Source organism: Crocodylus siamensis, chromosome 1, assembly GCF_052110815.1.
Source record: "Crocodylus siamensis isolate JL-2025a chromosome 1, ASM5211081v1, whole genome shotgun sequence".
Classification (NCBI taxonomy): Eukaryota; Metazoa; Chordata; order Crocodylia; family Crocodylidae; genus Crocodylus; species Crocodylus siamensis.
Genome location: NC_143395.1, coordinates 367,518,114 through 367,528,866, shown reverse-complemented (window position 1 = coordinate 367,528,866; position 10,753 = coordinate 367,518,114). Strand labels below are relative to the sequence as shown.

At 42.5% G+C, this 10,753-nt stretch overlaps 1 long non-coding RNA gene across 1 annotated transcript in view; it reads left to right on the top strand.

The window, feature by feature from the left end:
- The first annotated feature begins 335 nt into the window (after positions 1–335).
- Positions 336–10,753, top strand: part of LOC149875029 (uncharacterized) — a 54,955-nt gene continuing 44,537 nt past the window's right edge. The window contains exon 1 of the long non-coding RNA XR_016439037.1: positions 336–1,160. This is a non-coding gene — a long non-coding RNA (uncharacterized LOC149875029). The remainder of the gene's footprint in view (positions 1,161–10,753) is intronic.

Here is a 10,753-nt window from a genome sequence, read left to right as displayed (position 1 = left end):
CTGGTGAACCGGTGCGGAGCAGAGAGGCCGGCCGGCTCCGGGAGCGGAGTATGCGGTCGGCCCTAGGGACTAGGCTCCGGCAGCCGGGCGCGAGCAGGCCCTCGGCTCGGGCTTGCAGGGCTCTTTGTTTACACGCAGTTCAGAGCCCCTGGCCTTAGGCCAGAAAAGTGCAGTTTCACTTCTTGGATGGCGGAGGAGCCTTAGAACTTCACGACCAGCTTTTCCTGCAAGGGCTACACATTTTTTCGGGGTAAGCACATTCCCATTAACCCCTCCATCACCTGTCCTCGCCCCCTAGGAGCCAGCAAGGGAAGGGACCTGCCCCAGAGTCCCTGTGCACCTGCAGAGAGGAGAAAGAGCCTTGGGTCTGCCCCGTAGCAAAGCTGCTCCCTCCCTCTTCCCCCCCCGGCCCTTCCTCTGCTAGAGACTTTGCAAGGGCAGGGCTGTAACGAGCTCGCTCTCTACCGCCTCCGAGCTTGGCAATATGTGCATTCGCAGATCTGAGCAGGCGAGGCGATGGAGGGGAGCACTGCACGGCAGCGGGCATTGCCACGGGCACTTGTGACCGCCCGCGGGGGGGGTAGGCTCCCCGACAGAGCCACTTTCCCTGCGGGGGGAGCGCGCAAGCTGGAAGCGAGCCCCGGCCTCTGCGCGCGGGAGAACAGCTCCTCTCTGCCGCCACCGTGCATGGCAAGGCAGCGCTCTGCAGGCACTGGGCAGGCTGGTTCTCCCCGGACACGTGATTGAATCCGATCTCCGGCGCTCCTCAATGGGGTGGCGGAGGAGGAGGAGGTTGCTGTGTTGTGTACTTAAGGTCGCGTGTGTGTGCTGGGCTGCTCGCTCGCTCGCTGCCTCGGAGGAGTAAGGGCCACTGCTCCGCCTTCTCCTTTTCGCAATGTTGACGCAATCTATAAATAGTGGAACAAAAGGACCAACTTCCTCGCAGCTTTGCTGAAACTGCACAAAAAAAAGGCAACAGGGGGCTTGTTATTTGTATCGATTTTTTTCCGCTTCGAAAGACGAATCTGGGGCCGATCTCGCAAAGGGAAGCTTTTTTTTTCCTGTGCTCTCTCCTACCGCTGGCAGCGTCCTGCGAGTGGCTCTTTTGCCTTCCACTGCGAAGGGGGTTTTATTTATTTTTTTCCCCTCCTCTGCTGACAGTAAGTGCCATTCAGATTATTTCTTTTTTATCTGGGGAAGGGAGGCTTCTACCTGCTCCGTTGCGAAGGCAGGGCCCCCCGAGGAAATAAAGAGCCGCTGGGATTGTCAAGGAGCTTTGCCAGCGGGGTCCGTGGCACGGCGCTGGAGGGGCATGTGAGTGTGTACCGGGCCGCGCGCGGGGGCAGCGGGGCTGAGCCGGGGCTCAATCGCCACACGCCGAAATGGGTTGGAGTATCAAGGAGAGGTGCTGCCGCTTGCGGAACAAAAGCTGACGCACTCTCCAATATTCAACGGGCTTTTGTTAGAGGGGAAGTGCCTGTGCGCTGGGGGAGCTGCCTGCAGCAAGTTGCTGTGCTGGGAAGGCTTTAGGAGACTTGTTTACCGCCAGGGCTCGGCGGTGTGTTTACTGCACACACGCACCGGATTGGACTCTACCCAATCTCCTGCCAGAGCTGGAGACAGAGAGAAGCCTCCACCTCGGCATAATCGCTCCGGATTAACAGGCAGGGGGTGGGGGGGACGGGAGGGGCGGACGATTGAGACTGCCCTCCCCCAAGCTGCGCCGTGCGACAGGGGCGGCGAATGCGGGGCTGATATTATGCCCCCTTCCAGTAACCGGGAGATCGGTGCATGCAAAGGCAGTCACTGGCCAGAGAGAGAATTACATCATCCCCCTCTCCAGTGATGTTACCTTTCGAGCGCAACCACGGTAAGGGCTCATGGAGACATGACACTGCACGCACAGAGCGGGGAGGGGAAGGGGAAGGCAGGGGAGGGGAGGGGGCGGCGGACCCCCGCTGGGACCCAGGCGCACGGATCAGGAGACGGGCAGCCTCGGGCGCGCGCGCACGCACACACACACGCACGCACGCACGCACGCGCGCACACACACACACACACACACACACACTCTCTTTGACTGACCAAAGCCTAGTGTTTACAGTGCTCACACAGGCGTATTGTGACGTCATGTTATTGACAGCCAACCCCGCCAGCCGGCTCGGCCCGGAGCCTGACAACCGACTCTATATTAAGAAAAGAATGAAGTCACCGCCACCCTGACAACGGCGGGCGGCCCTTCCGCCGCCTCCCTCCCACCTTTCTCTCTGCCCCTGAGCTGGAGGAAGCAGCTCGGCAGCGAGACGAGGGCTCAGGCTTGTCAGGGCGCGCCAACCGCTGGCTGGGCAGGACGGTGCCCGGCGATTCCCACTGGGCAGCCCGGGGGAGGGAGCCTCTGCCCAGCCCCGCTGAGCAGGGGCCTCCTCCCATTGTGTGAACCGCTGGCCGGGAGGCAGCCGCGGTTTAATTTGGCTGGTGAAGGGCCAGGCACCAGAGCCAGCCTAGAGCAAGAGCGAGGCAAGGGACAGCCCGAGGCCTGGCTGCAGGCTCTGCGACTCCTGACCCAACTGACCTCCTCCTGCACCACTACCACCAGCTAGCTGTTTCCACTAGGGAGCCCCCAGCCCGGCTGGCCAGGGGACACAAGGCAGACGGCCGGACTCTCCTCCTTGCATGCCTCTCCTCAAACCTGCCCTGATCTCCGCGCCGGCAGCGCCCGGCGCTCTGGGGCCAGCGCTGCACAATGCCTACTTGTTTGGTGTTAGTGCGGGTGGGGCTCGGCTCGCAGATCCCGAAGCAAACTTTTGACAGTCACACGCACCAGCCTCTCTGCACTCCGAGAAATGGAGAGCTCTCCGCTGGCCCTGTTTCCCCTCATTTTTCTAACGCTGGGTTCTAAAGGACCCAGTTTCAGATAGAGCCTGTCCTCTCTGCTTCGCCTACCTCTAACAAAAACAAAACAAAACAACAAAACAAACCCTGGCCAGCCAGGCTGCACACAGACCTGAAGAGTGATAGCTAGTCCCTTATTCACAACATGTCTGTCTCTTGGTAATGTTTGGGGAGCTGTGAAACATAAGTGCAGTGTTTCAAAAGCTCATCAAAGTGTATTAAAGCAGTTTAGCATTTAGAAACACATGCAAAATCCATTCTTCTGCTTCCAGATTTGAGACGGTAAATAAATGCTTGCTCCAGATTCCTTCCTACTACAACTACATTTCTAATATTTGACATGTTTAACTTGGTATTACAGAAAATGCCACGTTGGGTGGCTTATGTAATGCATGGCCATTTTACACAAATATTATATGTTCAAGATGCAATTTCTCTTAGGAGATTTAAATTTGATTTGCAGGCACACAATGCTTAAACTGCTCTTTCAAATATTTTATATCCAATTAGGGATAAACTAGCATACAAGGTACCACTGTAGCACAGATTAATTCAGTGAAATGTGCATTTGATAGTCTTTTTTATAGAAATGACAGAAACAGAGGTGTAATGACACATTTTACTGGCCAGTCACAGTAGATCTTTAACAAATGACAAAAAAGCCAATCATTCCAAAGTTCAATTAGCAAATAAACCAAACACTTCAGAAATAATAGAAAAAGCACTGAAATAATCCAAAATATAAAATTCTTATAGCATATCCTGCAGTTTTATCATTTTAACATTATAAGACTAGCAAAATATTGCAGTGTGTACCTATGACATATAAGACAATTTTTTATTTACACAATTTGTCAAAATATTGAAGTAGTACTTACCCACTGCAAAGTCAATAAATCCATATCACACTAAAAACAACAAAAAGTGTTTTACAGACTGAATGATGTTAATAGGGAAAACAACATTTTGAAGTAACGTAGTAACCTAAAATACAAGCACTTTCCCAATGCAAAATTTAAGTAGTATGGACTTTAGTTTAGTAGCACACATGGTTTTTAACTTGTTGATGGTTTTAGTTTCTTCGAAGTGTATTACTTTTTGAAGTTTGGGTGTTTCTATTTGTGCAGAAAAGACTGCAAAGCTTTGAGCTCCCTACTGTTACAAAAGTTAAAAGGAACCAAAGTTAAGCTGCTAAGTCGGCAGTCTGGAATGAGTCAATAGTATCTCCTTTGTCCTGTTAGCTTTGTCTGTTATGTTGTATCTTTGCTCTATTTCCTTTAAAGAAAATGAGCATTTCTAGTTTTAGGGCACTACGTTCTAGATATTTTTAATAAGGTCAAAGTTTTATATGCCTCATTGTTCTCAAAATGTTTTATTCCACTAGTATAAAACTGAAGTACATATGGCTTTTCAAACTATAAGAACAGTTGTCACATTCTGTCAGTGGTATTGCATTATCCCTATTAATCAAGTAAATGCATTTTTAGCATCTACACCAAATTGGGTAAATTATTGCTGTTTGCTTGGGAATGGGTCTTCCTAAGTGATCTAATGTGCATTCTTCCAAATAGTTCATAGTTGCTGATTTGGTACAAATAGATGGGAATTAGGACACAAAGGAGATGAAAACAACCCCTGCTGTTTCTCACTGAGGATTCCCCAGATGCAAGGGAGTCCCTGAAGGCAGAGATGACATAGCTTGCTTTTTAACAATGCAATCCTCACCAGCTCTGGCACAGGAGACAGAAAGTAGGTATGCTTGCACAGCACTGCAGTCCAGATATCTGGTCTGTTGAGGATCAGTGCTAGTTTGGGTGCTCTCAGCTGTATAATGAGACAAGTACAACCCCTGCCCTAATGACTCCCAAAATCTGTGGTACTTCACAGAGCTCTGGCCCAGCAGATAATCTAGGCCTAGAACAGTTCAGTCTATCTTTGTAAGTAGTGTGAATTGTGAATAGCATCAGTGTAAAATGAGCTACACAATAGTAAATTTATGGAAACAAGAAGAAGGTTAATGAATTAGGTACTTAATGAATTAGGAGGACAGGGTTCTTTAAAAGCTAAACCAAGAAGCTGGCCACCACTGTCACTCAGTCTCTGTTTACCTGAAATCCAGTCTGCTCTGAAACTCTGGCCTTTGGTTTGATATTATGTTGTTCTGCAGATCTGTTATTCTCCCCAAAAAAATAAACAAATGTCAAAACCAAATAGCCTGGGTGAAGGTATTAGTGTTCACTAAATAAAATATGTGCACACTCTCTGTATTACACATACCTCTCCTTGCTCACATTTATAGTCCCATTTGTTTTAAATGTCAAAAAATACTGAAATTTAGAACTAGCCCCTATAGGGAACAAATAAAAGAAAGCTAAGCTGTATTAATCCATTGTGAGATTCAAAACTGTGTTTGCACACATATGGTATAGTGTATAATTATTAGTAACCTTTATATTGCACTTAAAATGCTCATAATTCATGATAGATCAGGAATTATTCTGTTGCTTGCTAAAAACAATAAACCCAGTATTTAAAAGAGTTAAATGTACTTTTTTCTGATTACCCCAGGTATATAAGGATAAGTGGAGCATTCATCTGATGAGTAATTTTAAATTACTGGTAACCTCCTAATCCCTTGCCTGTTTCAGACTTCCAGAATTTGTGCCAATGGTCAACTATGATGTTACAGCTACTGTAATTCCAGTGAAAATTATATCATTAAATGGCAGAAAAAAATTATTTAACAACCTGGCTTCCCCACCCCCATTCTCTCAAATTTTCTTTGCAAACTCATGACACATAATGAAAGCCCTTGTGCGTTAGCTCCAGGTTCTAGTAGGGCATATTGATAGCTGTAGCACAATAGTAGCTGAGAGTAAATCACTCCAAATTCAGAGCACCTAAAGCAGGGGAAAATGTTTTATTAAATTTAATTATGAATTGGATGCCCCTTAAGTATTATCTGGGGCAGCTGACATGTAAAACTCTTTAAAGTGCTGAATATATCTTTAATTCTAGATATAGATATACTAAATGTTGTGCAAATCAATGAGATTTTGGTATTTGAAATAAGACAGAATCTCCCTAAATATTAAAACATGAATCAAATTATTTTTGCATGTGACTTGTTTAGTGAAAGAAAATTCTAGTTTATTATGCTAGTAATACAGTGCTTGGAAAATCTGCTCTACAACTTCCCAACTGAGAGTAAGGTATTTTTTGGAGAACGTGCCTCAGGTGAAGGCATTAGTATTCAGCAAATAAGAATGTGCACACTCTCTGAATATCTGTATTTTTAATTTTTAAATAAAGTACATTTCTATGCTTTTGATTTTGAAGATTATCATTACTTCATATGTGGGACATTTACTGGTGCTGAATTGTCTTCCCAGTTTTGTGCACAGATGATTCCCAATTCTATTGCGCTCAATAATAGTAAAGTGAAATGAATAAGATTCTGAAAAGTTGGATACTGCTTATTGACCTGTGGCCAGCTGTGAAATTGCTAAAAATCATGTCAATTTAATATCTGTTGCTTTGCTTCCTGCTTCCTTCCCTGTGTTCCCTACCCAGTCTTCTCCTTTGCTTACTACTTCCTGCCCTGTCAGCCACTGTACTCCTTACTTCTTCCCCAATCTGTCATGTGCCACACACAGATGCTGCCCATGCCACTTGTAGCATCCATGTCACAGGATCTGATCTAAAGTATCCATGTAGAAATCTTTGCACACCCTCTCCATTCTAGCATCTAAAAATAGCAGAATGGCAAATTTCTTGCTCATGTATTTAGTTCTCTAATTAGTATTGAACAAAAGTGTCTAGTAAAATGTTTAAGTCCTGTATTAATACTCCATAACACACTCACATGTATTGTACTATGGGCCAGATTCTACTCTATTAGGTGCATAAGTGGACTTAGATGTCTAAGTGCAATTCTATTCTACCCTGCCTAGGTCCCTGAAAAACAGTTAATGCAAAAGATGAGTAGGTCCTCTTTCTCCTTTGCTACTTTTCTGAGACTCTGTCTTAAGGGTAAGATGATGGTGTATTATAAAAGCAGACCTATTACTAGATTTTTAGGACTTGAATAGGGTAGAACAAAATTGCACCTAATAGGTGGACTAGAATCTGAGAATAAAACAAGCATCTGTCAAGGTATTAACTTTTCAATGATAACTGCTATACATATACATATACATATACATATATAAAATTGCTTTCCATAAAGCTTTTCTACTCTATTTGTTTATAATACATGATATTACCTTTGCAGGGTACTTAATAATAGACATTTACAAAGCAAAAATATGGACTTAACACAGGCTACAGAGAAGCCATTCCATTTTGGCAATTATACATATTTGTTTTTATAAAAAGTGAGTACGAACTGGGAAATTTCTAAAGGTTCATACATGAATACTATTCATTTTTAACTTTGTAGGAAAGCACAACATTAATATACATGCAGAAACACTAAGGCATATTAGTTTTAATGACAAATTATATAATTATTAATAATAATTTCATTTCTACCCCTCTGTTTTTTATTGAATCTTAACTTTTACTTTTCCCATTTCTTGGATGTTCCATGTATGTGAACAACTTTTGTTTATTAGAAGTATTAATTTCACAAACTCTCCATTAGATGAGATTCTCTTGTTTGGCTATTACAACTATTGACTAAATATTAATATTGGAAACCTTTGGGTCCTACTTACAAACCCGTATTTACAAAAGAGGTCTCATTAAAATCAATTAAACTATTTGCATGAGACCAATACTTCATTTAGTAATACATTTTAACTGACAATTCTGAGAAGTTTATTTTTAAATTACTGAATTTATAATATAATCCTTTTTTCAGTTTGGACTTTACCCCATCTTGGTTTTATAATTCTAATCTGTAGGAAAATACAGCTAAAGAGCCCAAAAGAAAAAGATAAAAATGACTGCCGTTATTTGAGTTCTGTAACTCCTACAGATTATTTTTCCTTACAAGCATTAGAGCAAATGACTCAAATATCAACAAGGGAATATGGAAATGAGGGGAAAGCTCATTTTAACACTGTAGGTATATATAGTTCCTATTAATACAGACTAGATTTAACTTGGCTTTATGTCTACAAATGAAATAAGGGTGTGTGAAGAGCAGAGCAAAAGGATTCATTTTTATAAGAACAGGTACAATAACTATAATTGTGCACTCAGCAGTCTGAATTGCCCTTGAAACAAAAAAAGAAAAAAGGGACTATATTCCCTATTGCTTAACACACTAAAAAAAGGTGTATGCCACTGGTTCTCAGAGGTTTTTTGACTCCAAGCACCCGCTTGCAAGACTCAAAGCACCCCATGGAAAATCCCAGCTCTTTGCTTTCACTTCCTTTTTTTTTACTACAGAGAAATAATAGAGCAATTCTTCTGTTGCAGACAACTCAGAAAGACTATATAAGGTCAGAATGGTCTGATACTATGGATTCCTTTTTAAAATTATGTGCCATGTCACTCTGGTGGAGAATCACTGGTGTATGCTGTACTTTAAAATCTGATGTGATATACACACTCCTGTGCACTGAGGATCTTAAAAGACAGTAACATATGCAGTACTTTCCTTATAAATCTGTGACATTTTTAGGGACGTACACAGTTACAAATGTAAATTAACTTACCTTAGACAGAATTTGGATGCTTCATGCTTAAGTGGGCCATAAAAAGCATTAAATTATGGTAGCTCGGCACTATAGAAAATGGTGACCTGCCAATATACAAAAATCAAGTAGTTTTAGTATATTTTGCTAAATATCCTTAAATAAACAGTGTTAATTAACACATTAGGAATGTAATCATTAACTTTTAAGCCCCATTGACTGGGATCCTTTAAAAACTTAGTTACTGATCCAACTGACATTTCGAACTCTCTTGGTGATATTACATCAATGTCTAGATGGGGGAATGGTGAGATAGATGGAAGCTGAGACCTGATCCACCTTCCAGACTTTCATGTGTGGCTTTTGGTAAAAAATACTAAATTGCTTTCTATCTTGGTTTCCAAAAATATAAAATGAGGATAATTAACATTTTCGAGGAAAACATTTTAAAAGTTTGTGAGATGTCAGCTAGTATAGTGATTAGGGTCATAGAAAGTCTAAGATATCTCAAGACTTCTATAGTTAGGAGCATTTGTTTGCCTGGTCATTTGTCTTCTTATAACATAAAAATCATGAGTTAACCACATTCACTGAATGTCCCAAAGCTAGTTCAGCTGGGAAGTTCTACAGTCAAATCTCTCTTTGTGAAAGGGGCTCTCCAGCAAGAAGTTTTGAAAGTTACAGTGAGTGCGATCCTCACCTGTGCTCCTCTGTGTCAGATAAAAGGGCCAGTTCAGTTTAAAGAAGCTCTAAAAAACCTCATACCTGGCCAAGTTAAGACTGTCTTAGTGAAGGAACTGAGGAAGACTGTAATAAAGAACTGAAGTTGGGAGAGTCCCTGAGGATGAGAGAGAGAGAGATGCAACACATATCACTGCAGGGATTCTGGGGAACACTGTGGACCAGCCCAACAGTCCAAGAAAAATAGCATAACTTAGGTTCCCAAAGCTGTCTAAATTTTGGCAAGGGCTATGAAGCAGGCCACATCTGAGAAGGTGCAAAGATAGCTTAAATTTACCTTAACCCCAGTTCTACCTGGACCATGAGTTTTCAGTTGAGTGTTTTAGAGGAACAGCACAAACTCTCACTCAAGGTTTCTAACAGAACTTTGAGAGATCTATGGATGAAAAGTGCTATATTAAAATTGCATATATGATGATTCTCATCATCATCCCTTCACCACCCAGATTCCTGAGAAGTACATAAGTTCTAATGAAGCTCTAATTTACACTGAAACATCACTGAATGTAAAATGGGATCACCTTCCTCAGTATTTTAGAGGTGCTCACCAATGTCACTTCTGAAGTATCCCTGGACTTACACTAGAACTAATTTCCAATTTATGCAGTGCTGTTGAGACACCCTCATTATGAGATTTCAACATAACACAAACTACTGGTGTCATGCTTATTAGGGTTGTGCTAAGCTTCAGTACCTGATTCAATTAGGCAAAGATTCAGTCCAATTCGGTGGCCAAATCTCCAAATTCAAATTGAATCAGAGGACCCTTTAATCTCTCCGAATTGATTCGGAACCCTCTGAACCGATGGGGATGCATCTACAACCAATGCTTGGGGGTGCCAGGGACAGTAATGAATAGGTCACTCTAGATCACTCTAGATATATCCTGTTCATATGTTTTCCATCTAAAGTATCCATTCCTGCCACTGTTGCATACATAGTACTGGGCTAGATGGAACCATTGTTCTGACCCAGTACAGGATTTCTTTATGTTCTTAATCTTAAGATCCTAGTGTAAATTACTACACTGTTTTTGCTGCTGGTGTGTCCACAAGGCCAAAGAGTTGGCACCTGTACACAGAGATGATTATTGCAATATCTTTTTGATATCCACATGAGTGGATCTAGGATCTTGAAAAGGGAGATGCAGATAATGTAGTACATCATCCTATATTACACAACACATATTCTTCTCCAGTTAAGAAGAAATGAGATGCTTTACTATGCTGGGGGCCTAGGGCTATATTATTCCTTTTAAAATCGAAGCAAAAATAAATACAACTTTGTTGGAATGTGCATTAATTTGCTATTAGGTATTAAAAATAATGAACTAGACAAATATAATCAAACAACACTGTTTCATTAGTTCTGTAGTCATTAGAGTTAAAAATACATCACTTTTTAAGATTCATAAAACAAAATCTAGCCTCCCTGAGCATCTTGCCAGTGCACCCAGTACTTCACTGAAAGTCATT